Source organism: Callorhinus ursinus, unplaced genomic scaffold (genome assembly GCF_003265705.2).
Source record: "Callorhinus ursinus isolate GAN/ISIS: 27379988/994484 unplaced genomic scaffold, GSC_fseal_2.0 scaffold9, whole genome shotgun sequence".
NCBI lineage: Eukaryota > Metazoa > Chordata > Mammalia > Carnivora > Otariidae > Callorhinus > Callorhinus ursinus.
Window position 1 is genome coordinate 7,925,016 of NW_027397071.1, and position 27,530 is coordinate 7,952,545.

Here is a 27,530-nt window from a genome sequence, read left to right on the forward strand (position 1 = left end):
ATTGAAAGTATGCGAACACTACAGCCTGGTAATAGCGTATGTGACATAACAGCAAATGTAGAATGTGGTCCTGTTAACACAGTAGAGTTGTGTTTAATGGGAAAACATTTCACATTGCTTCAGTTTTTACATTTAAGTTCATGAAAATTAGTTAAATTAAATAAAGTTAAAAGTCCATTTCCTCAGTCATGCTGGTCACACTTCAAGACCTTCATAATCTCGTGTGGTGAGTGGCCAGTGTGTTAGTGCAATGTGGACGTCAGTTTCTCTGGCATGACCAGCTTGCGCTGGGTGCCCTCCCCATGTTGCTACAGGATTTTGTGCTTAACCCCATCATAGTACCTATTGCACTGTGATAGAGTTGCCTGCTTACTTGTCTCTGTTTTCCTTTAGACTCTACACCTCTTGACAGTTGGGACTTTGTCTTATTCATCTTTGTATTTTCAGCACCCAGCACCCCTGGCCTCAAATAGCTGCTCAGTGTGTTTGTTCGAACGAGATCGGACGCCTGAACGGCCACAACCTTCTCTGGGCCTTCAAAGCTCTATAAAATCTGGTCAGTGACCTGCTCTTGGGCCTCACCTCCTACCACCCTCCCCTTGTTCACTCCACTGCAATCACCCCGGCTCTTTGCCATTCCTGGAGGCCCTGCAGATGTGCTAACCTCAGGCCCTCAGTGCTATGGTCCCTGAGCCCAGACAGCCTTTCCCCCGTAGAGCCAATGAACTTCACTTGCTACCTTGGAGCATTCAAGCACCTCATTGAAGCTGCTTTTTCTGGCCATCTTTCAAAAATAGGCCCCATTCTGCCAGTCATTTCCTAACCCCTGAACTTTGCTGTTCATGACAGTGCCCATCACCACCTGGCATGCTGTTGACTAGAGTGCAAGTTTCATGAGAGCATGTACTTTCCTATATTGCTCAGTGATGTATTTCCAGAACCTAGAACAGTCCCTGGCATCCCATAGGAGCTCAATAAATACTCATGGCCTGCAAGAAGGTTAGACTGTCGATCACGGGGGAACTTAGGCAAAGAGAAAAGATAACAAGGCACTCAGAAGCAGAGTTCCAGGAATTTCAGTATTTCTCCCACTTCAAGTTTCAAAAGGTCCCTTGGAAATTTTAGCAACAACCAGCTTTTCCTTGGTTTATGGGGTGTCAAAGTTGCTGTAGGAGATAAAGGATAATCATCAGTTTTAGGAGGTTGAGGCTTCATGAGTATGTTTGATTCTCTGCCCCCAGAACCGAGGGACCCCTGATCCTCCAAAGGCAGAAGGGTTAGATGGGTGGAATGTGGTTGTTGGAAACTTCCACGGCAGTTGGTAAAGGAGACCACCAGTTGGACTGATGGAAGGGATCCAGCAGGATGCACAGCATAGAAAGACACCAGGTAGGGAAGCTTCTGGGAAAAGCATTCAGACTGGATGTTGGGCTGCCCTGTCCTGAGTGGCAGTGAGGCCAAGCAGAAAATGTAAGGGCTGGAGGCAAAGATCTAGGTCTCGGTCTGCATAGAGAACACTCTGGAACATGACGCAGTGACGTGGGATAGGCCACTCACTCAGCACTTTGTCCTCATTTGTGCAATGGAGGTAATTTGCATCTCCCAGGGTTGTTGTGAAGATGATGTGCCATGATATCTGCGAAAGTGCTCTGTAAGCTGTTTACATCTCTGAGAAATACCAGTTATTAGCACCATGGGCATTTTCCCATGGGTTCTCTTGTCTGTCCACCCTACACATGCAATGATTGAGTTTATTGATTGTATACAACTCAGGGGTCTCATAAACTTTTATTTTGTTATCAAACTCAGAGCCTTTCCTCTTGAATGTCCCTCACGGTTCAGAAAAGCAAATTTGATCTAGCCTTGAAGAACCACCATAATCTGTGACTTAAGGAGCTGTATGTATTTGGCCTTTCAACAAATACTGTTTTCCAACGGTTTCATATGTGAATTTGTTATCTCCCCAGATACACTGTAAGCTGCTTGTTGTTAAGAGCATAGACTTCAGAGTCATTCAGTCCTGGGTTTAAATCTTGGCTTTGCTACTTACTTGCTGTGTAGGGCTTTGGGTAGATTATGCAATCTCTTTAAGCATTAATCTTCTCATCCAGGATATTGACATTGCGATGTCATTTGTGAAGTGTAGTGAGAATTAAGACATATGCATCTAAAGTTCCTAACCCAGTACCTAGTACACGGTAAGAGACCAATCAATTGTACCTTCTGAACAATAGCTGCTAGCACAACACTAGGTGCTAGAATGGGTTTTGCCAAAATGCTTGATTGAGAACTGGAAGTAAAGCAAAGGAAGCAAACAGTAACTCGAGGCTACTTTTGGCTGTAAATTCCCAGCCTATCAATAGGAACAGAAAGGGTATGGCTTCCTGACCCAGGCAGAAACTTACACGGTAATATAAAAGCAATTTCTTTTCTTGGGTTGTCAACTGATAAATTTCACTTGAAATATGGCAGTAGGTTTGGGTAGAGGAAGGGGAGATTGGTGATATTAGTCCTGACAGGTTTGGCTGGTGGGATAGTTGTGGAACATGAACATGAGGCAACGTAGTTTTTTAAATTTTATTTGTTAATATATTTTTTAGATTAATTTAGAGAGAGAGAGAGTGCAGGGGGAGGGGCAGGAGGAGAGAGTGAATCCTAAAGCAGGCTCCCTGCTGAGTGTGGAGCCCGTCTGTGTGCTCAATCCCAGGACCCCAAGATCATGATCTGAGCTGAAACCAAGAGTCAGCCATTTAACCGACTAAGCCACCCAGGCATCCTGAGGCAGCATAGTTTTGAGGCTATTCCCCAATTTAAAAGCCTCTGCCCCATTTTCAGACTATGTGTCTTGATTTTGTTCAAAGAATTTAATGGACATAAAGGCAGATGTCTTATGGTACATCACCAAAAATGATTAGCATTTTATTTTTTTCTTATTTGCTTAATTTATGCACACAAGCAACAGTTCTTAAACTACTGAGCTCTGTGCCACATTGTACAAATCAAGGATGAGACATGGTTCTTTTTTTTTTTTTTTGAGTGAGAGAGTGTGTGCAAGCGTGGGGAAGGGGTAGAGAGGTGCAGAGGGAGAGGGAGAGAATCTTAAGCAGACTCCTTGCTGAGCACAGAGACTGACCTGGGGCTTGATCTAACGATCCTGAGATCATGACATCAACCAAAATCAAGAGTTGGATGCTCAACCAACTGAGCCACCCAGGCACCCCTGAGATACTATTCTTGACCTTACGTTCTGGTGCAGGAGTCAGATACATAACCAACTATACTGAAATGCTAAATGTGATATTTTTGCAGTTACGTTCAGAATGACATGGGGAATATTTTTCCTATTTTTGTAAGATTTTTTAAATAAGGCGTACATTAGGCAGAATTAGTTTTCCTGTCAGTCTTTGGAGCTTCTCTATTTTGCCTTTCATCATGGTGTTGAGAAATCAGTCATCAGTGTAAATATCATTCCTCTGGAGGTGATACCTTTTCGCTTTGACTAGTCTTACTATTTTCTCTCTGTTAATCTGCGATTTTATAAGGGATTCATTGCGATCCCTTAAGTTAAACATTTGTGTCTTTATAAGTTCTGTAAAATGATCTACCCTTATCATTTTTTCAAGTTTAAAAAAATTGTGGTAAAATATACTTAACAAAATTTACCATTTTAACCATTTTTAAGTGTGTAATTCAGCAGCACTAAGTATATTCCCATCGTTGTGCAACCATCACCACCATCCAGCTCCAGAATGTTTTTTATCTTCTAAAACTGAAATTCTGTACCCATTAAACCCTCACTCTTCCTTCCCCCAGCCCCTGACAATCACAATTCTATTTTCTGTCCCTTTGAATGTGACTACTCTAGGTACCTCACAGAAGTGGACTCATACAGTATTTGTCCTTTTAGGACTGCCTTATTTCACTTAGCATAATGTCCTCAAGTTTCCTTCATATTATAGCAGGTGTCAGAATTTCCTTCATTTGTAAGGCTGAATAATACAATACTCCATTGTCTGTATATACCACATTTTGTTTATCCATCCATCCATTGATGGGTACTTGGATTGTATTTCCGTCTTTGGGCTACTGTGAATAAAGCCTCTATGAACATGGGTGTACAAACATCTATTTGAGTCCCTGCTTTCAATTCTTTTGGGTATAGACCCAGAAATGGAATTGCTGGATCATATAATTCTGTTTTTGATTTTTTTAAAAAAGATTTTTATTAATTATTTGAGAGAGAGAGAGAGCAAGCAAAGGGAAGAGGGAGAGGGAGAAGCAGACTCCCTGCTGAGCAGGGAGGAGCCTGATGCAGGACTCCATCTCAGGACCCTGGGATCATGACCTGAGCCGAAGGCAGATGCTTAACCGAATAAGTCACCCAGGCGCTCCTCTGTTTTTAATTTTTTGAGGAACTACTATACTATTTCCCATATTGGCTGCACCATATTACATTCCTACCAGCAATGAACGAAGAATCCAATTTTTCCACATCCTCATCAACACTTGTGATTGGTTGGTTTGGTTTTCTTTTTTTGAAAATAGCCATCCTAATGGGTATGATGTGGTATCTCATCGTTTTGATTTGCGTTTTCCAAAGGATTAATGATATTGACCATCTTTTCATATGCTTATTGGCAATTTGTGTATCTTTGGACAAATGTCTATTCAAGTTCTTTGTCCATTTTTTAATAGTGGGTTTTTTTTTGTTGCTGAGTAGGACTTCCTTATCTATTCTAGATATTAATTCCTATTAGATATAGGATATAAATACAGGATTAGGAATGGGATAGCCCATTCCATGTGTTGCCTTTTTACTCTGTTGATGGTATCCTTTGATACAGGAAAGTTTAAAGTTTTGATAAGTCCAATTTATTTGTTTTTTCTTTTGTTGCCGGCTTTTGGTGTTATATCCAAGATATCACTGCCAAATTGAATGTTTTTCCCTTATGTTTTCTTCTAAGAGTTTTATACTTTTAGCTCTTCCATTTAGAGATTTGATCCACTCTGAGCTAATTTTTGTGTATGGGTGTAAGGTAAGAGCCCAACTTCATTTTTTTGCATGTGAAATAATCCAGTTTGCCCAACACCATTTGTTGAAAAGATCATTATTTCATGAAATATTGCCTCTTCTCCTTCCTTTCTAGTCTCTCTTTTGGAAAACTGAGTAGACACAGATTTGGCTTTCTTACTTTGTCCTTTATGCGGCTTTTTGGTTTGTTTCTTTTGTCCTTCATATTCCTTAATCTTTCTTTGTCTCCATTATCTTTGTGACATTAATTCTGTATACTATCTTCAGCTTTGTTTTTCAATTTACAAATTCTTCTTCTGGATCAGTCTACTATTTAATCTGTCCACTGAGTTTTAAATTCAATTATTACATTTGTTTCATTTTGGAAGATCTATTTAGTTCTTTTCTACACATGTCTGGTCATTTTTTAGTCTCTTATTCTTATACTTTTAGTTAATTCTCCTATTTTGTAAACATACTATACAAACTTATTTAATATGCTATAACCATTGCTACCTATACTTAAAGTCTTGGAAGGTAATTTTCCCCCTATATGTTGTTTCTGTGTCTCTCAGGGGATTTGGTGTCCTCATGTATTTTGTGATTTGTGATTGTGAGCTAACATTCTTTGGAACTTTGTGGGAGTTCTTAGAGGCCTGAGTGGAGAGAATTTGTGGTTGCTTTCGCCAGATGCTTGGGTACTACCAATCTTGGACCACTTTGACTAAATTTTTGACTTGTTTGTTTTTGGAACATGGAGGAAATTTGAACTCAGGCCCCAAACTTATCTGGGGTCTCACGTGTGGTTAAAAATTCATGAAGGAGACTTTCAGATCCTGTACCAAATACCTCAATGGATATTATTATTATTTACTATATTCTTTTGGGAGGTATGTGTGTGTCTCTTTAACTATTCACTGAATGTGTAATCCTTTGCAACTCTCAGAGAAATGTTAGGGTCTCTAATCTTACTCTTGAGCTCACTTGGACTCCAGACTTTTTGTGCTTCCTCCAAGTGGCCATTAAAACAAATGCTCTAAATTACTGTGTATCAGCAAATGCTCTAGAACAGCCCCTTGCTTAACATTCACCTTCCTCTTTGAGTTTGGGCTATGGTTTCATCTTTGACCTTTGAATATCTTCTTCATTTTCTTGTGAAACAGAAGGCTTGTTAAATTTTACCTGGTGGTTTATAGCAGAACGGTTTCTCAGATGTGAAATCCTCTGTAACACTATATACTTCCATGGGTTTCCACAGCATTAAATTCTGTGATGTTTCTAACTTGATCTTTGATTTATGTTTTATGTGTATTATACTAATTCTCAAATCTATGAGATAGGTATTATCATGATCATTGTTCCCTCACCCTTTTTTTTTTTTTTTTGGGAGAAAGAGTGGGGAGGAGGGGCAGAGGAAAAGGGAGAGAGAGAATCTCAAGCAGGCTCCACACCCAGCTTGGAGCCTGACACAGGGCTCCATCCCACGACCCTGAGACTAGGACCTGAGCTGAAATCAAGAGTAGACACCCAATGACTGAGCCACCCCGGTGCCCCAATCATTATTGCCACTTTAAAGATGAAGAAACAGAGGCATAAAAAAGTTAAATAATATGCCCAATGTCACAAAGCCATTAAGTAGTAGATATTTGCCTCTAGGATCTCTGGCTTCAGTGCACATTGATTTACCCACTTCAATCAATCACATTCAGTTTCTGCTTTGTGCCCAGCTTCCTGCTTACAATCAGAATGAGGAGACAATGCATACCCACATGGAACCTCTAGAAAATAATATTAGACAATAATATGTACTCAAACTCTATGTTACATGTGTACATTTTTAAGTACTATAGATGTTCACAGAAAGGATGATCAACAAGGACTTTTCCTGGTGGTTTTAGACTTGAAACAGGTCTTGAGAAATGGATTTGAACTGACTAAGTAAGAGAAAAGGGAATGACAGAGAAATTCCAAAGTGAGGGAGATAGGAACCCAATGTAAGAAGTAGAAATGAGCATGATCCTATACGTTTGAAAATCCTGGCCCATAAAGTAGGTCTTCTTCAGGAAGAGATGGACAATTCAGTTGGAGAGGTATGGAGGAGCCTAAAAGCCAGATAAAGAAATTTAGATGTACTAGGTAGACATTAGGTTTCAGGAAGATACCTTTGTAACAGCATACTGGATGGAAGTTATCAAAAACTGTGAAGGGTCTGACATTTTACCCTGCCTGCAATCAACAAAGTTAGCCCCTTGCGAGGATGTTGGCAGAAGATGCAAGACTCCTGAGTCAGAGACAAAGGACTTTATTATTTGTGGCACAACAAGCAGTGTGAGTTTCAGTTTCGCATCCATTCTCCTTGCTCCTTGGGTCCCACAGAGGAGATGCAGAGTGAACGCTGTATACTCCCTGGCTTACTATCACAGCTGAGGAACCCCAGGCCTGAGAAACTCAAATCTTTTGTAGTGGTCTGCAAGAACCTCTGCCTGACTTTTGCCTGGAGGGGAATATTATCTGTATTAAACTAGACAGTACACAAACGTATTCTCTGCTCTAGAGGGAGACAGTCTGAAAATAGAGCCATCGGTGCCTCTGCTTGCAACAGGGGAAGCAACATGAGAAACCCATGAAAAATAGTTTCCCAGCAGAAGTAATCTGAAAAATAACAATTCAAGTATGAAGTCTTTGGGATATTTCATGTAAGCTCTATGAAATCTGAGATCTTACCTGTTGCTATTGGCTGAATGTTAGTGTCCCCTCCCCCCAAAATCCTATGTTGAAGCTCTAATCCCCAATGGGATGGTATTTGGAGGAAGGGCCTTGGGGAGGTAATTAGGTCATAAAGGTAGAGCCCTCATTGATGGAATTCGTGAACTTCTAAGAAGACGATGATATCTCTCTGCCGTGTGAGGATACAGAGGGAGGACATGCGCAAAGCAAGAAGATAGTCCTCAACGGACACTGGATCTGCTGGCACCTTGATCTTGGGCTTCCCAGCCTTCAGAACTGTGAGAGATAAATGTTTGTTATTTAAGCCACCCAGTCTGTGGTAATTTGTTAAAGCAGTCCACATTGACCAAGACACCTGTTGTCAGTCTTGTTCACTGTACAGGTCCTACAGATAAGTGTGTACTAGGCCTTTAATAAATATTTACTGTCTAATAAATATTTAGTGTCTAACAATTTTTTAGTGTTTATTATGTGCCAGGCCCAGTACTTATCACTTGACAAGCGTTAGTTAACACATTTAATCCTCATAGCAATAGGTACTTTTATTAATGGGATATACATAGACACATACGTAGAACAGTTCAGTTCAGCAAAGTTGAAGGATACAAGATCAATATATAAAAAATCAGTTGTATTTCTGTACACTAGCAATGAGCAATCCAAAACTGAAATAAAAAAAAATTCCATTTATAATACCATCAAAAAGAATGAAATACTTAGGGATAGATTATTGTTAAGAAGGCATTATTCCACTTCAAACACACTAGTATGGCTAGTACCAAAAAGAAAGCCAAAGCCCAGGAAAACAACACAAAATAACAAGTGTTGGTGAGGATGTGGAGACATTGAAACACTTGTGCACCATTGGTGGGAACGTAAAATGGTGCAGGCTATGGAAAACAGTATAGTGACTCTTTAAAAATTAAAAACAGAATTACCATATGATCTAGCAATTTCACTTCTGGATATATACCCCAAAGAACTGAAAGTAGGAACTCAAAACAGACATTTGTACACACATGTTCACAACAGCACCATTTACAATAACCCAAAGCAACTCAGGTGTCCATCACCGGGTGGATAAAAGAGATGTGGTATATACATGCAATGGAATATTTTTCAGTCTTAAAAAGGAAGGGAATTCCAACACAACTTACAACATGGATGAACTTTTGGAACATTGTACTGAATGAAATAAGCTGGTTACAGAAGGACAAATCTCTATGATTCCACTTACATGAGGTACCTAGAGTAGTCAAATTCATGGACACAGAAAGTAGCATGTTGGTTGCCAGGGCTGTTCATAGAGAGGAAAGGAGTTATTGTTCAGTGGTTATGAGTTTCAGTTTTAGAAGATGAAAATAATTCTGGAGATGGATAGTGAAAATGGTTGTAAACAGTGTGAATAACCAAATGTGATATAGCCATATAATGGACTATTATTCAGCCATAAAAAGGAAGTACTGATACATGCTATAATATGGTTGAATCTTAAAAACATTATGTTAAGTGAAAGAATTCAGATACAAAAGGTCACATATTCTATTATTCCATTTACAGAAATAGTCAAATCCATAGAATCAGAATGTAGATTAATAGTTGCTAGGGAATGGGGGGAGGAGGGAATTGAGAAGTACGGGGTTTCTTTTTAGGTAGATAGAAATGTTCTGGAATGAGATAGTGGTGATGGTTGTACAACATGGGGCATATACAGAAAGTTACTACATTGTATACTTTAAAACTGGTACAGGGGTGCCTGGGTGGCTCAGTTGGTTAAGCATCCAACTCCTGATTCCAGCTCAGGTCATGATCTCAAGGTTGTGAGATTGAGTCCCAAGTTGGGCTCTGTGCTGAATGTGGAGCCTGCTTAAGATTCTCTCTCTCCCTCTCCCTCTGCCCCTCCCCCTTCCCCAAATAATGTATGTACACCTGAGTTCACACAGAACTTTAGTTTCTTTCTTTCTCTCTCTCTTTCTCTTCTTTTCTCTTCTCTTCTCTTCTCTTCTCTTCTCTTCTCTTCTCTCTCTCTCTTTCTTTCTTGTTCATCAGTAAAAAGTACCCATTAAAAACTGCACTTAACAGTTGGGTTACCAAAGAACTTATACCTCTGCTATGCGTATGGTTAGTAAAATTTCTTTAGAACCATTCTAGATATTATAACCTCGTGGGGGAACCTACCAATAGACTTTTGATTTCAGTTTCCCATTGCATTCCAAATTCTGGTTTTTATGTTTTCTTTTATCAGGAGAAAACTGAGTTTGTGAAGGGGTAGACATACAGCTACACAGTTACTCACCTGGCATTTCAGAAGGCTGGTTGCAGTTTTCCAAGAACAAATCCCAAGAAGTTTCATGGTGAAATAAACAGAAATCTGCAAGTAATACTTTGGTAAGATATTGTGGGAGTCAATACTGTTGTATTTATGCAGGTTGGTTAGCTCATCTGTATGAGTGGTCAGACAATTCCCCTAGAGAATTAAGAATTTAAAAGGATGCTCTTGGAGCTGCTAAAAACCAGAAAAATTTTTATTTTATATTTCCATCTTCCATGGTTACCAAGAGAAATACACATTACAAATTTCAAGTCTAAGAACTGATCTGGTCTAGGACAAACACGTCTGGTATTATAAGTACGTGCGTAAGAGAAATGCTCCCTTCACGGCCTACGTTGAAGACCAAGGGCATCTGTGTGGCTGTGTGGTATGATGTCTGCACTGCTGTAAATCAGATTTCCCCACCCTTAGGTGACTGTTCCTAAACTTCACTTCTCTTTTCAAACTCTCCACATAGCCCTCCACTTGTCTCTCGAATGGCGCCTGCTACTGCATCAAAAGAATGGAGGCCGCCAGGCAGCTTCCTGCAGCTCCTGCCTCCCATTCACGCAGTCCTTCTGCCCACGTGGAAGGGAGCCACACAGCCACTTCTCCTTTGTCTGACCTCTGTGCATCATCCCCCAGTTCAATGGCTATTTAAAGAAGGAGATGCTAGCGGGAACATAAACCTCTTACATTAAAATTCGCCTCTTGCTTCTCCTCTCCAGTTGTTTCTTCTGAAGGCAGGAGCCATTTTCCTGTCTCTTTCAATCTTGACTCACCAAATTTCTCAACCTCAACCAGACCCAGTTTTATTGCTGTCCCTCACAGCTTCTTGAGACTCTCCACTTCTGTGGCTTCCGTGAGGCTCCTCTCTTCAAGGGGTCTTAGATTCTCAGACTCTTTTACGGGTCCCTCTTCCCCTGCCCGTCCCTTGAGGTTGGGTCCCTCAGGGTTCTGCCTTAGCTCCTTGCTTTTCTCTCTGTTTCCCCCTCCTGGTTATCTCATTTCTTTATGTGATTATAACCATCATGTACACGTGGATGCCTGCTAAGCATCACTACTTGGAGACCCCATAGGCACCCCAAACTTGGCATGTCCCAAATTGCCTTGCCTACACATTTATCCCTCCTTTTTCAGTTTCCCCGCAACTTACCTACTGATTTCAGTTTTCTCATCACTGTACCAGTCAGGATTCTGTTAGGGTGCTCATAGATGATTTCAGATCCCCTATATGGACCTTGAGCTAAGAATAAGAATGGAAAGCTCTGAGTTCATCATTTCCTTCTCTAAGTTCTTCAGCACACTTAGAAGCAACCAATCAATCCTATTATAGCTCGTATTGTCACTAAAATATCCTATTGCAGCAGACACTTGTTCACCCAAAGCTTTACCTTTTATGGCAGAAGTTGGCAAACTAAGCTTCCCGGACCAAATCTGGCTTGCTCTCTGTTTTTGTAAATAAAGTTTGATCAGAACACAGCCACGCCCATTCATATACTTATGGTCTAATGGCTGCTTTTGAGCTACAACCACAGAGTTGAGTGGCTGTGGCTCACAAAGCCTAAAATATTTACTATCAGTCCCTTTCCAGAAAAAGTTTGCCAACCCTGTTCTATAAGCATTTGATTAAAGGTGGCAAGGTATGACAATTTGTGTAACTGTTTTTGTCACTTCATGCCACATAGTACTAGTGTCTTCTTTACCACTGGAAACCGGGGCCATTAGTACCACCTTTAAGTCTAACAAAATCAGACAATGAATTCCATATAACCCAGAACCTATTCAGAGAACTCATCCTTTGGGCCCTAGACCCTGGAATCCTGTCCAGCACTAAATTCTCTATCAGAGAATTTTCAATCCAAGAAGCAAAACCCCTTGAGATTAGACCTCACACCATTGTGAGATGTGGTTACATGGTCTCCATGAGGTCGTGTTCTCTGTGCCTGGTGCAGAGCGCGAAGTTTGCAGGGCGGAAAGTCAGGAAGAGAAGGAGGAGGTAAAGTGGGGGAGGAAGAGCAGGAACGGGCTGGAACCCAGAGCCTTGAGCTGGAGGCCCATGAAGAAGGACTGGAGCCTGCATTGGTTTCTCATCACCTCCAGCTTCGACAGGAGGAGCTGACCTACTTTGCTATGGAGCTAAATACTCACTTGTCCCAGGAGTCGGAAAAGGTGAAGGAAGACCCAGGAGGACGTGGAGCAGCTGCAGGACTGGCTGCGGCCCCACACCAAGGAGATGAGCCGGTAGATCATTGACAATGAGCATGAGGTCCATCCATGCCTCCTGCTTCTGCACCAACCTTATGCGCGTGAAAACATGGTTGCTTCTTCCCTTCGCTTTCCGAAGCTCACATAAAATGTCTCTTTAGTCCACCCTAACCAGAAACATACGAAGAGGAGAGTTCTGGGAAATAGTCATTTTAACCAAATCAACACATTAAGAAACCACCGCAATCACATTCCCAACTATTTTTTTTATTTTTTTAAAGATTTTTATTTATTTATTTATTTGAGAAAGAGAGAATGAGAGACAGAGAGCATGAGAGGGAAGAGGGTCAGAGGGAGAAGCAGACTCCCTGCTGAGCAGGGAGCCCGATGTGGGACTTGATCGCGGGACTCCAGGATCATGACCTGAGCCGAAGGCAGTCGCTTAACCAACTGAGCCACCCAGGCGCCCCACACATTCCCAACTATTAACTTTTTAATTGAATGATTTTAAATTTTGATTAAATTACTTAAAATTTCCAATTTATGTTTTCTGTCTCTCTGTGCATCTCCAATGTATCTAGTCTCAAGTAATGGTGCACTACTCACTGGACTTCTAAAGCTGGGTACCTGGGTTCATTTCTTCCATCCTCACCATTGGTCACTCACCAAATCTTGCTCATTTTAGGTCCTAAATATATTTCTAGTGTGTATGTTCTTTTTAGCAATGAACTAGCACTGCCCTAGTCTAAGCTTATCTCATCTTTTGGCTTTTTGCTATCACCGCCTAACCAGTCTCCCTGCCTTTGATTTTGTCCTGCTGAAATCCATCCTTCTTTCTATACTGCCTCAAGCACAAATTGAATTACATCTGGTATTCTCCCATTTACTACTCCAGAGTATTATACTTGGTAGGAACAGGGAGATATTGTGTAGAGCTCTAACTTTCTTTGCTTTTCTGTGTTCGCAGGTGGGGTTTTTTGGTGCTAAAATTCAAATAACACAAAACTTAGTATTTTAACCACTTTTAAGTGTGGTTTAGGAGCATGAAGTATACCTACATTGTTGTGACACTGTTCCCACCATCCAGCTCCAGAATTGTTTTCATCTTCCCACACTGAAACTCTGTACCCATTAGATACTCCCCAGCTCCTGGCAACCATCATTCTACTTTCTGTCTGTGAATTTGATTATTGGCTACTCTCGGTACTTCACCTAAGTGGAATTGTACAGTATTTGTGTTTTTTGTTTTTTGGTTTTTTTTTTTGTGACTGGTTACTTCACCCAGCATAATATCCTCAAGGCTCATCGTGTGGTAGCCTGTGTCAGAATTTCCTTCCTTTTAAAAGCTGAATTATATTCTGGGGGCACCTGGGTGGCTCAGTCAGTTAAGGTCATGATCTCAGGGTCCTAAGATTGAGCCTCTCTCCAGGCTCCCTGCTCAGCAGGGAGTGTCCTTGAGATTCTTTCCCTCTGTCCCTCCCCTTCTCCGCCTCCCTACTCTCCCTGCTTGCTCTCTTTCTCTCTCTCTAAAATAAATAATTAAATAAAAATTTTAAAAGGCTGAATAATATTCTGTTGTATGAATACACCACATTTTGCTTATCCATTTTTCTGTCAATGGACATTTGTGTTGTTTCCATCTTCTGGCTGTGTGGGTAATGCTGCTGTGAACGTGGGTGTACAAATCTCTGAGTTTCTGCTTTCAGTTCTTTGGGGTATACCCAAAAGTGGCATTTCTGGATCATATAGTAGTTCTATTTTTAATTTGTTGAGGAACTGCCATACTCTTCTCCATATTTCCACCAGCAACAGGATTTCTCACTTCTCCACATCCTCACAATACTTGTTCATTTACTGTTTGTTTTAGTAATAGCCACCTAATGGATGCGAACTGGGATCTCCCTGGGGTTTTGACTTGCGTTTCCCTACTGATTAGTCATGTTGAGCATCTTTTCATGTGCTTAATGGCCATTTGTATATCTTCCTTGGAGAAATGACCATTCAACTCAGTTTGCCCATTTTTTAATTTGGTTGTTTTTTCATTGTTGGGATTTAGGAGATTATATATATTGTATATGTATATATGTATGTACATATATGTGTGTGTGTATATATATATATAATTTATTAACCTCTTATCAGATATACGATTCGCAATTATTTTCTCCAGTTCCATGGTTGCCTTTTTACTCTGTTAATAATGTCTTTTGATGCACAAATTTTAAAATTTTTTTTAAAGTTTTAAATTTTGATATAGTCCAATTTACCTATTTTTTTCTTTTGTTGCGTGTGCTTTTGATGTCATATCCAAGAAATCACTGCCACATCCAATGTCATGAAGCTTTCGCCTTGTGTTTTCTTCTAAGAGGTTTCTAGTTTTAGCCTTTATGTTTAGATCTTAGATCCATTTTGAGTCAATTTTTGCATGTGATGTAAGGTAAGGGTAACTTTATGTGTGAATATCCAGTTTTCCCAACACTTTTTGTTGAAAAGATTGTCCTTTCCTCATTGAATGGTCTTCAAACTCTTGTCAAAAATCATTTACCATATATGTGGTTTATTTCCGGGCACTCTATTCTATTCCATTGATCTATATATTTGTCTTTATATTAGTACCACGCTGTTTGCATTACAGTAGCTTTGTAATAGGCTTTGAAATCAGGAAGTGTGATGCCGCCAGCATTTTTTTTTAAATTGGAATTTCTTTCTTTTTTTTAAATTAACATATAATGTATTATTTGTTTCAGGGGTACAGGTCTGTGATTCATCAGTCTTACACAATTCACAGCGCTCACCACAGCACATACCCTCCCCAGTGGCCATCACCCATCCCTCCCACCCTCCTCCACCCCGGCAATCCTCAGTTTGTTTCCTAAGATTGAGAGTCTCTTATGGTTTGTCTCCCTCTCTGGTTTCATCTTGTTTCATTTTTTCCTCTCTTCCCCTATGAGCCTCTGCCTTGTTTCTCAAATTCCAAATATCAGTGAGATCATATGATAATTGTCTTTCTCTGATTGACTTATTTCACTTAGCATAATACCCTCTAGTTCCATCCATGTCCTTGCAAATGGCAAGATTTCTCCAGCATTTTTTTTTTTTTTTTAAGATTGTTTTTGCTATGGGCGGCTGGGTGGCTCAGTTGGTTAAGCAACTGCCTTCGGCTCAGGTCATGATCCTGGAGTCCCTGGATCGAGTCCCACATCAGGCTCCCTGCTCGGCAGGGAGTCTGCTTCTCCCTCTGACCCTCCCCCCTCTCATGTGCTCTCTCTCTCTCTCTATCTCTCATTCTCTCTGTCTCAAATAAATAAAATCTTTAAAAAAAAAAGATTGTTTTTGCTATTTGGGGTTGTAGTTCCTAGTTTTTTTTTTTTTTAATAAAATGAATATTAATTTCATGATAACAAAACATTAAAAGGCAAATTTAATAAAATGTTATCTATCCAAACAGCTCCCTACATAAACAAAGCAAAACTCATCAATGGGTCCTCACCGTGTGCTGAATAAAGTCCAAACTCCTTAGCAGGCCATTCAATGTTCTCCACATCCTGCTTCTATAGATTTACCCTTCTTTGTCTCACCTTTGTCTCACCTTCTTTATAAAAGAAGCACCTTGTGCTTCTTTTATAAATTCTGAACTTATGCCTAACTGCTTGCATTTCTTATCACAGCCCATCTCCTTATACCGCTGGACCTTTGCTTATACCGTTCCATCTGCTAAGAGCACCCTTCCTACTTTTTGGGAGTGACTCCTGCTTATTCTTCCTTTAGAAATTAGGTTATATGCCATCTTTTTCAAGAAGCTTTTCCCAACCCCCCATGTTGCGCTACAACCCGCTCTTCTGAGTTCCAGTGGTCTCAAGTCTATGTTGCTCGGTTAAGACATTATATTATATAGCACTTGCGTGTTAAGTTCTTCAGGATCAGAGACCAGATTTTCTTCTATTTTTGTTTAACTTCCAGTGGCTGCACACAATTTTTGCCACATAGATTATATTTGTTAAAGTTAATTCAACAGAACCAAAAGGAATTTTGTGTGTCTAAGGCAAGGGCCTGTTGCTAAGGTTGGGATATCACTGCCATTGGCAAAGGGAGGCCCAAGTAGGACCAATTCTCTTGTATTGCTCCTGAAGATCAGGCTCACTGGGATGTAGAATATACAAAATTTTGCAGGGGAATATAGGTATCAGATGACTTCCATATCATAGTTTGGGAAAGCTCTCCTGTTGCCAAATAACCATGCAGGGCATCTATTTGAAAAAGTAGATAAAATTTGGGTCATTCCAAAGGCTACTAGGCAAAAATCCAATTCCTCTGTGATGTAGGAGTCCTTTCCTGGAGGAATGCCAGAGGTCCTGGGAAGCTTTTTATTCTTGAGTGCATTAAGATGGAAACATGCTTTACTCAACCTTAGCTCTTTAATTCTTGCAACTCTCTCCCCAAATGCATTCCAATGACTGCAGAAGTTGCAATTATTTTGTAGACAGTATGGTTCGACACCCAAAGGAGATTCTGTACCCTTGGCTTCTGGGACCTCAAAGATGAGCCAAATGCGTTTAGGCAAAATATGTAGTAGTGGGTGCCCACTCTGTGGGGCCGGATGCCAGGAGAGGCTGATTCAGCAGCCACAACAAGAGACACACGCTCATCAGGAACTTCCTGCTCATGCCCTAGTCAGAACCATTAGTCATACACAGACATGGCGTGTCCAAGCAATGAACCTGATAACGGAAAGACCACAATTTGTGTAGCCATGTGAAGGGTGTGAGGATGAACTTCCCAATGCCAACCCTCCTTCTGTATTTGGTAAACTTGAGAGCAAGGAGTCACTGGGGTACAACATAGTTTTCTGCACAGTATCTTGTCTATAACTGGTAAACGTTTGATACAATATGTAATTCCAGAAGAACACATTGTGTTTTTCAGTGAAATTTCTGTAGTTGTCTGTATTATCATAGGAAGTGCATTTTTAACGGCTGGTATCATCCATGACCTCATCCTGATATGCTCAATTTTGTGATGCAACCATTCTTTAAAAAACTGTGAAAATGCCATATGAGCTGACAAATGGCAAACAAGCAGTCTTTAATTTTAAATGTTTAGGTATTTAAGGAGAGGACTGAAAGAAAATGAGAAGCCCCATTCTGGTAGTAAGGACACAGGGGTTGGGGGGATCCCCTTGAATAAATGAATAGTAACTAAAATGGTCCAGCAAAAAAGATCACATCCATTTTGGGTGTCTGGCTGGCTCAGTGGTAGAGCGCACAACTCTTGACTCAGGGTCGTGAGTTCGAGCCCACCTCAGGCATAGAGTTTAAAAAAGGATCTATTTTAATCCTGGTTACCATGGCCCCTGTGTGTTTCATGTTGCTAATTATATTGTTTTAATTTTCCTTAAGGTTTATTAATTCCAGATTAGATATATCTTCCTTAGTCTTGGTAAAATAGGATTGTTTCCCTCGGAAACATAATCTGTATTCCTCAGCATTTCCAAATGTGTTCAAACTAACTTCTTTCTAATTCCCTGAAATCACATGTCCACAAGGGAAGGTTCCCCTTAAAGGGGAACTTTCTCGTGTCCCAGGACAGCTCGTTCCAGGGACAATTTTCCAAAGTGCTCCTCAGACTTTGAGCCTCTTTGGCCTCCATTATCCCAAAAAGGAAGTTTCCCCTTTAAACAAAGTCGTAAGTGCCATTGACATCCCTGCGTATATCGCGGGAAGATGAGCTCTGACATCAGATTACCCTCAGGTGCTCAGCAAGTCTTCCTTGAGCACCTGCAGAGAGCTCCGTGCTGTGCTAGGAGCTATTCAGTCATTCCGTGCAGGAATTTACCAAGCCCCTACACTCTGCTGGACACTGGAATACAAAACAAAAAGGATGGCTCCTGTGTTCGAACTGCTCAGAGTCCAGGCGAGGAGAGAGCTGACGCACAAGGAATCCTACAGCAATCTGAGCAGTCTTGTGTTAGAGCTGAGGGCCCAGGGTAACCCGAAAGGAAACCATGATTCTGGCGTTGAGGAAGAGGAACTCGATGACGATACTTGACGCCATGCCCTGAAGGATGAGTGAAATTTTACCAGTTGAAGAAAGAGTTGGGTGAGAACAGTGGGGAAATGAGTTTGGGTAGACGAGGTGGTTGCAGGAAAACATGAAAACCAAGGGGAGGAATTCAGACCTGAATTGGTGGGTAAGAGGATGCAGCCAACCGTAGGCTGAGGAGCAGAAGAACAGCATGACAGGTGAGTTGTTCCAGGAAAATTCCTCAGGCGTAACACTTGGAGACAAGAGAGGTTGGCCTGAAGGGAGCCAGGTAGCTCTTGCAGATGCCAGTCTGTTGGAGGGTGATGAAGCCTGGGGATGAGGTGACAGAAGAAGGAATGGAGAGGGACAGGGCTTGGCTCCCGGTGGGAGACGAACAAATGTCTGTTGAGAAAATATTTAAATGGATACGTGATAGCCCTGGATGTATCAAAAGGGAGCGAACATAAAACATGACCGACTCTAAGGATTTGAGCCAACATGACAAGAAGAATGGCTTATCATTTCATTGACAGGGAGGAGGAGTCTGAGAGATGAAGTGTATTCCAAGAAAAAAAAAAAGTAACCGGTCCCTATAAATTCCTGTAGGGTAGACTTTTGCTTCCTTCTGAGTGTGGCACTTAGAATATAGCAATTTATCAGTAAGGGTTAACTAATAGGAAGTTAAAAATGCAAATAAGTAGGGGAAACAAGGGCATGGCTCTTAGCCTCTCCGGGGTCCTAAGATGGTTTGTCCTGGGGATACCTCTTGAAGGGCAGCTTGGGCCCTTCGCCTCTTTGGCCTTGGTTTCCTGGTCTGAAAAATGTGGGAGTTGATTGGCGGCTAGCTAACATCCTTCCGGTGTTAAAAATCAGTGACTTTGTTCTTTTTGCTGATACTGGTGTTCTTTCTCCTATGAAACAACTTAGAAAATGAACCTCAATTTCTCAGGGTTTATTCCTTTCCTGGGAAGTGAGCAGAGGAAACTGATATATGAGGTACAGAGAGAATCCAAAGGGCTCTGAGCTGAAGGGCTATTTCTCAGTTTGAAGGATCCCATTGCCAAAAATGGAAGTGGTGTTTGGAGTGTTGTTTTTGCCATGTCCCCTGGACTTAAATGGAACTGAATTCTCTTGCAAAGATGGAGAGGAGAGGAGGGGGTGTCTTGCCTGGGAGCTGGCTGCTAATCCATGCACCGGAGGTCCAAGTTCAAATATGCTTTCAGAAAAGCTTCAGTTCATTTTTCTCCACACACAATGGAGCTGTTGTGCCTCCAGAAGCTGGGAGAAGGCAGCTGGATTTCTAGAGCCCCATGGCCAGCATCTTTCTGATTCCTCTTTGATTCTCTTCTTTTGGAGACACACCCCACAGGGCACATTGGTCTGGAGAATAAAATACCAGTCAGTCATTGTCATAAAGTCTAGAAAACAAGAAGCGCACCCCGTATAGGCGTTATCAGGCCCTCATTAGCACTTGGCCTCAGTGAATCATTCAGCTGTATGTGAAAAAAGTCTTTTCAGTAGAACAGGGGCATTAAATACTTGGATCTCGCCTAAATGATTTGCCCTGCCTATGCCGACCATTTTAGGTAGGTAAGTTCCCGGACTGCTGGGTCCTTGTGCTGTGTTAGTTTAATTCTGTGAACTACGCCGTACAGGAATGTGTTGAATAAATGCCCATCTGATTTCAAAGGTCCAGAAGGATTTCTGTGCCTCCTGCTTATAGGATCTAATCAGATGGTCTCTGAAATGGCTCTGGCTCTCTTTTGGGGAAAAATGTCTAAAATGAGAAATCGTGTTTTTTTTCTGCTAAACTCTGTGTGATAGTTTTTGTGTGTGTGTGATTTCTCTTTAAACAGATGAAATTTGAGGAACTGGCATGAAAGGAAACTGAAGTTGAGAGATAGGGATAGGTGGATGCATTTAGATACAGTGATGGTGATAATTGACATTTATTCAGTGCTTGCTCTGTGCCAGGCACTGGTTGAGGCACCTAAGTGAATTTAATTCACTTAGTCCTATAAAATGACTCTATAAAATATATATTCTGTATATATTATAGATATGACTCTATAAAATAGACTCTATAAAATAGATGTTATCTTTATTTCCCTGAAGATGAAACACAGGGAGATTAAATCACAAAGCTGAGAGGTCGTTGAGCCAGGCTCCCAAAAGTGGTACTTAGGGCCACAGACTATACTCATTTCCTGTGAGCAGGGTGTTCCCCAAACGTTCATGCCTCTTGGCTTTATGTTGTGTTGTGTTCTAGAGATGCATGTTGTGTGGTATGTGTTATGTTTTAGTTCCGGGTACAGGTCTTAGCTATTCATTGTCTTTATACTCTGCTTCCCAGATATAAGAGGAGCAGAAAGTAATAGAAGAGTAAATAGGAGGGGAAAGCAAGGGAAGAAGTCGTGACATTGAGTCATACACGTGTGCATGCACATGCAGACACATACACACGCACACACACTCACAGCTGACCCATTTGTTTATTTTATACTCACATCACCCATGTGCTCTCGCAAGCTCCTTTCCTGCCAGTTTATACATAGTCCTTCCCTGAGGGATCAGCCCTTTCCAGTCCGGGTCATGGGAAGGGGCAGGAAGGGGATGATTTCCCTTCCAAGAGCCTGCCGGAAAACCATGTTTGGACAGGGTCACTTATAAGAATTGATCAATAAGAATAGCAACTGTGAAGGCCAAACCTCTATGAGTAAAACAGTGCAATCAGCACCTCTAGGAGCATAGAAGGAAATCTGTCCTGTCCTTCAGGAGCTCAGCATTGACAAGAGCAAACACAGGTTTGGTGTGTCATCCCCCACCTGTGCCCACAAGCCAGGAGGCCAAGATTAATATCTTGGGACATATTGTGGGATATGCTGTTGTGTGCTCTATAGTTTCTTGTACCCTGGACTTAAAAATAACTTTAACTCATGGGGTGCCTGGGCGACTCAGATGGTTGGGCATTGCCTTCAGCTCAGGTCATAATTTCCAGGTGCTGGGATTGAGACCCATGTCGGGCTCCCATCTCAGTGGGGAGTCTGTTTCTCCCTCTCCCTCTGCCTCTCCCCCTGCTTGTGCTCTCTCTGTCTCTGTCTCTCTCTCTCTCAAATGAATAAATAAAATCTTAAAAAAAATAACTCCAACTCTTACAACCATACAATCAAATGCTGTGTCATTACAATGAATGAAGTTGAATTAATATTAAAAGATGTCCACGGGGGCACCTGGGTGGTTCGCTTGGTTAAGTGGTTAAGCGTCTGACTCTGGCTCAGGTTATGATCTCAGGGTCCTGGGATCCAGCCCACTTGGGGGATGGGGAGGAGGGTCCCCCTGCTCAGCGGGGATTTTGCTTGTCTCTCTGCCCCTCCCCTCACTCGTGCTCTCTCTGTCTCTCTCTTTCTCAAATAAATAAATAAATAAAGCTTTAAAAAAGAGAAAGAAAGATATCGATGGTATATTTATTAGGTGAAATAAGCTTGCACAGTAGGACACTTGGTATGATCCCATTTGTGTAACAAAGATAGAAATACAGGCATAATAACAATAATAACACACAACAATAATACCTGTATAGTGCTTATTATACACCAATCATTATTCTAAGTGCTTTACATTTGTTAACTTACTAACCTTCACAACAATCCTGTAAAATGGATACTAATATTATCTCAAGTTTATATGAAGAAATCAAAGAAGGGGAAGTTAAGAACTTGCTCAAGATCACCCAACTAAATGGCAAAGTCAGACTTCAAACCTCCAGCATCCTGGCTCCGGAGTGTCTATTATTAACCCGTATGCTGCACTATAAATGCCATGTGAGCACAGAACAATTCTGGACAAATACACAGCAAGCTGCTAACAATCCCCAGCTGAGAGGAGTGGAAATGATGGTGAACTAAGGGGCAGGACAGGAAAATGTACTTTTATAATACATCCCTTTGCACTCCGGGGGCATTATTCTCAAACTATCGTATGATTTGTTTACGGTTTTAAGAATCCTTTAGCAGCTCCAGACAACCATTAAATCTGGGCAGATTCTGTTTCCAGGAGAAAATGAGACGTGGGTTGGCTACACGTAGAAAAGAAAGAGCAGGATTTGACTTAAGGAGAAGAGGTGATGTGAGTGAAGCACTTGGAGGCGGCAGAACCCAGGAGACAGGGAGGGCGACGTGCTTGCTGGGGGTGTGGCAGGGAGCTGGCGGTTAGTGCTTAATGGGTACAGTTTCAGTTTTACAAGATTAAAAGAGAGGGGTAGGACTCTCAACTCTAGGAAACAAACTGAGGGTGGCTGGAGGGGTGGGGTGGGGGGATGGGGTAGCTGGGTGATGGGCATGAAGCAGGGCACCTGATATCATGAGCACCAGGTGTTATATGCAACTGATGAATCACTGAGCTCTACCTATGATAACACACTACATGTTAATTAATTGAATTTAAATTAAAAGCTAAATTAAATAAAGAGGTTTGGGGATGGATGGTGGTGGTGGTTGCACAACAGTGTGAATGTGTCTACTACCACTGAACCGTGCACTTAAAGAATTGGTTGGATGGTAAATTTTATGTTAAGTGTATGTTGCTACAATAAAAAAGAAATTGAAGAGGATAAAAAAAAGAGAGAAGTGGGAAGAAGAGCACAGAGGAGCCAGGAGAGGCAACCAAGAAGGGAAAGGAGTTGAAATTGGTGCGTAAATGCGTGCCGAGGAACTTGGCTGGCTGACGCGGCCAGTTTTTACGACCTATACTTAAATACAGAGTCTCAGTGGGGGGATAACTTATGTTCTGTGGGTACAGAAATAAAGTATTTTGCACACTTTATAAATTAACCAGCAATTGTCCTTTTGGGGGTTGGTTAGAGGGTCCCAGGGAGAATTCCAATCATAACACATTTACTTGTCTCCATCCTAAGACTGGGTATTTCGGTTTGGAGGCAAGTTGCTGTTTTAAAGCAGAAGTGACCTCCCTGTCTCTGAAAAATGCAAATACAAGTTGATCCTCTTTTCTACAGAGCAGTATGGATAAACAGGACCACCCACAAACACACTAATGCGGGAGAGCAGGGACCAGATTTAGCAGCCGGGGACACCTTGCTGGCCTGCTGGTGAGGTGGGCCCATGCCAGCAGATCCCAGTAGCTCCTTTGCCAAGTCTGCTATCAGCTCACCCACCTTTGCCCTTGAACTAGAGCCAAGGTCTCTGGAGGAAGGAGTGTGCTATTGCCTTTCCTATCGGGGCCTTCCTAGCACCCACCGAGGTCAGGCTGTACACAGGGCTGAGTGGCTCCCAGGGCTTCATGTGTGGGGCATTGTCACTGGAAAGACTGAATCTCTGGAAAAGACAGCCCGTAAAGGACCGTCAGTCAAGGCCAACAACAATCATCCCCACGTGGGACATCTCCGACAATTTTGATTTATCGGGACTACAAATGAGATTGTCTTAGTTTTTCTTAGGCTTGGATGGACTTCACTTTGGAGCACGGCATGTCTTCATTTTGGCAAGTATGAAGAGGTACCACCTTCCTATCTCTTTCTTGTGGTCACCATTTCATCTCCAGATAGCTACCTTAATAGTAATTAGAGTTACTGAGTGACTACTACATGCCAGGAATCATACCTGAACACTTCCCACAAGAACATGCTGCAATGGGGAATATCGCCACCATTTTATAAATGCATGAAACTGATCATCAGAGAAGTTATGAGCCTTATCCAGGGACACTCACTTGTGGCAGAGGTGGGATTTGATCCTAGGTCTGTTCAGCTCCAAAGCTGGTAAATTTGTATATTAAATTTGTGCATTATACATTATGCTAGATTGCCCTTCCAAGTGCAAATAAGAACTAGTTTTTAAAGATTATTTATTTATTTGACACAGAGAGAAAAAGTGCACAAGCAAGGGAAGCAGCAGGCAGAGGGAGAGGGAGAAGCAGGCTTCCCGCAGAGCAGGGAGCCCGATGTGGGGCTTGATTCCAGGACCCCGGGATCATGACCCGAGCCGAAGACAGATGCTTAACCGACTGAGCCACCTGGCACCCTAGGAACTATTTTCTATTCAAGTAGCTCTCTAATAAATAGGTGGCCAGAGCTACGGCATAAGCTCAGCGTACCTTGTCAGATGTAAGTCTCAGATTCTCCTCCATCTTACCAGGTATGAAAGGCATTTGCATATGGAAGCTTTGGAAGCTACACTTCCTCAGCTACTAAATACCATGAGGTCCTAGGAGTGGGTTACTGTATCCCCAAAGTTCTTCATTTACTCAGAGGATATAACTCAAGCGCTAAGAAGGATTTGCTCTAATTGTGTTCAGAGGCCTGTAGAAGGAGCCAAGCTAATCCACTTCTCTCCCATTGCAAGGCCAAGGGCAGGCTCTCCGAGCTCATCACTGCCTGCAGGGGAGGTAGGAGAGGACTGTTTCAGTGCTTCTGGCTAGGTCTCTGAGGAAGAATCACTGATGATCAGTCAGAACTGATTGGTATCTGAGAATCGCTTCTCTGCTGACGGTCTGTCCTCTCCGTGAGGCCGTTCTGTGCGGTTTGTTAGGGCTGGCCTCAATTTCCCAGTGTCTCTTGGACATGATTTTAATGATTACTTATGCTACTTGAATTCAAGTTCTCAATCTTTATACAAGTTTCTAACTCCCTTTTTAAAAAGACAACCCAGGGGCACCTGGGTGGCTCAGTTGGTTAAGCGACTGCCTTCGGCTCAGGTCATGATCCTGGAGTCCCTGGATCGCGTTCCGCATGGGGGGGGGGGGGGGGCCCGGGGGGTCCCTGCTCAGTGGGGAGTCTGCTTCGCCCTCTGACCCTTCCCCCTCTCATGTGCTCTCTCTCTCTCATTCTCTCTCTCTCAAATAAATAAATAAAATCTTAAAAAAAAAATAAAAAGTAGAAAGACACCCCAGGAAGGTTCTGTTAAAGAGGTGATTTTCTAAAGCTGGTCGACCTTTTTGCATGATTATACTCTGCAACGGGTAGAATTTTATTGCTCATGAAAATGTGTCTTTAAAGGCAATATTTTTTACACTTTCTTTCCCCCCACAACCCACATAAAAAATACCTTTTAGACTTTTAATTCCAACCAAGACAAAATAAGAGGAACCAGATTTACTTTCCTGGCTGAAACAAGTAATAAGCTGGACAAATGAGTAATGAACAGTGTTTGGACACTATCAGGCAGTGAAGACAGTGTTCCCTGAGAGAGGAAAACAAATGAAGTTAGCCCCACGGTCATCCAGATTACCTCTGGAGGGGTCTCTAGGTTGCAAAGCAGGGAGGAGGAAGTCAGGCAGATCAGGGTGATTGAGGAAATGGAAATGGGAGCCTGGGGAGCCAAGGCGGCTAGAGTCTGCAGAGAGAGAAAGCACTGGGCACTCCCAGAGGGTCTCCCTCTAGGCTGGTGGAGTACCGCTCAGGACATGCATGTGAGGAAATTATCTGCAGCTCGACAGAACCACCCAAAGGGAGCAGGAGAGTTCACGCCTCTCAGCCAGAGTGGAAGACTTCATTATTGATGGGATTTGGGGTAGTCCTAGACTAAAGGCAGCTCTGGTCTCACCAAACCAAGTTTGAAGCAAGCCTGGAAAGGATAAAACTGTTTCTAAGTAACTTACCCGTGCTCCAGAATAGAGCTCAAGAATATTTATAGGAATACAAAAATATCTAGCACTAACAAGGTAAAATTCACAAGGCTGCGCATCCAATCAAAAAATTGCCTGTCGTGTAACGAAGCCAGAGTATGACCAATAATTATAACATTTATAGAAGTAAAATGTATGGCAATGGCACAAAGGCCAGGAAGGCGAAAGTGGATGTATATTGTTTTATGGCCTTATGCTGTGTGTGAAATGGTACATTTGCAGCTAGGCTGTATTCTACAAACCTTTTGTTATAAAATAATAATAAAGAGTTATAACGAGAGTCAACAAAAGGGGATAAAATGGAATCATTAAAAATATAATTACAGAAACAGGGCAAGGATGTCCTCTCTCACTCTCCCTTTTCAACATTGTACAGGAAGTCCTCGCTAATGCAATAAAACGAAAAGAAATAAAAGGTATACAGATTGGGAAGGAGGAAATAAAATGGTCAACTTTTTAAAGATGACCTGATTTTCTACGTAGAAAATTCCAATGAATCAACAACAAACTCCTGGGATTAATTTGCAATTATAGCAAGTTTGCAGGATACAAGTTCAACATACAAAAGTAAATTTTTTTTTATATACCAGCAATAAAAAATTGGAATTTGAAATTAAAAGCATAATGTCATTTACATTAGCATTATTACATAAATATGAAATACTTGGGTATAAACCCAATTAAATACCTGTGAGAGGAAAACTGCAAAACTCGGATGAAAGAAATCAAAGAAGAACTAAATACATGGAGATATATTCTGTGTTCACATATAGGAAGACTCAATATTGTCAAGATATCAGTTCTGTCTATCTAGAGCTGCAGATTCAACATAATCCCAGTCAAAACCCCAGTTTTATTGTATGGATATCAAAAAATGAATTCTTAAAGTTTATATGGAGAGGCAAAAGACCCAGAATAGCCAACACAATATTGAAGGAGAAGAACAAAGTTGGAGGACTGACACTACCCAACTTATGGTAAAGCTATAGTAATCAACACAGAGTGGTATTGACAAAAGAGTAGACAAATAGATCAGTGGAACAGCATAGAAAGCCCCAAAAAAGACCCACGTAGATTCAGTCAACTGATCTTTAACAAAGGAGCAAAGACAACACAGTGGAGAAAAGATAGTCTTTTCAACAAATGGAGCTGGAACAATTGGATATCCACATGCAAAAGTACATTTAGACATAGCTTGTATACCCTTCACAAAAATTAACTTAAGTAGACCATAGGTCTCAATGTAAAATGTAAAATTATAAAACAACTAAAAGTAGATAACAAAAGAAGGGAATCTAGATGACTTTGGTTATGGCAATGACTTTTTAGATAAAACAACAAAGGCACAATCCAAAGATTGTTATTATTGTTATTATAATTATTATTTCCAAAGAAATAATAATTATAATAATAATTCATATGCTGGACCTCATTAAGTTGAAAATTTTCTTTTCTGCAAAGGACACTGTCAAAAGAATGAGAAGACAAGCCATAAACTGGAAGAAAATATTTGCAAAAGACCTATCTGATAAGGGACTGTTATTCAAAATATACAAGGAACTCTTAAAATTCAACAGTAAGAAAATGAAAAGCCAGATTTAAAAAACAGGCAAA

The 27,530-nt window shown here is 41.4% G+C and overlaps 1 protein-coding gene across 8 annotated transcripts in view; it reads left to right on the forward strand.

Moving 5' to 3' along the window:
* ADORA3 (adenosine A3 receptor) overlaps nt 1-27,530 on the forward strand; it is a 75,810-nt gene that overhangs the window by 13,473 nt on the left and 34,807 nt on the right. For 2 of the 8 annotated variants that reach the window (XR_012379321.1, XM_073896148.1), the window contains exons 1-2: nt 1,324-1,389; nt 9,987-10,126. The gene's annotated coding sequence lies outside the window, so the exon portion shown is untranslated. Of the gene's footprint in view, nt 1-536; nt 557-1,323; nt 1,390-5,854; nt 5,902-7,918; nt 8,017-9,983; nt 10,127-10,527; nt 10,771-27,530 lie in introns of those variants that run through there. The other 6 variants (XM_073896152.1, XM_073896153.1, XR_003208485.2 and 3 more) reach the window with 5 other exon arrangements.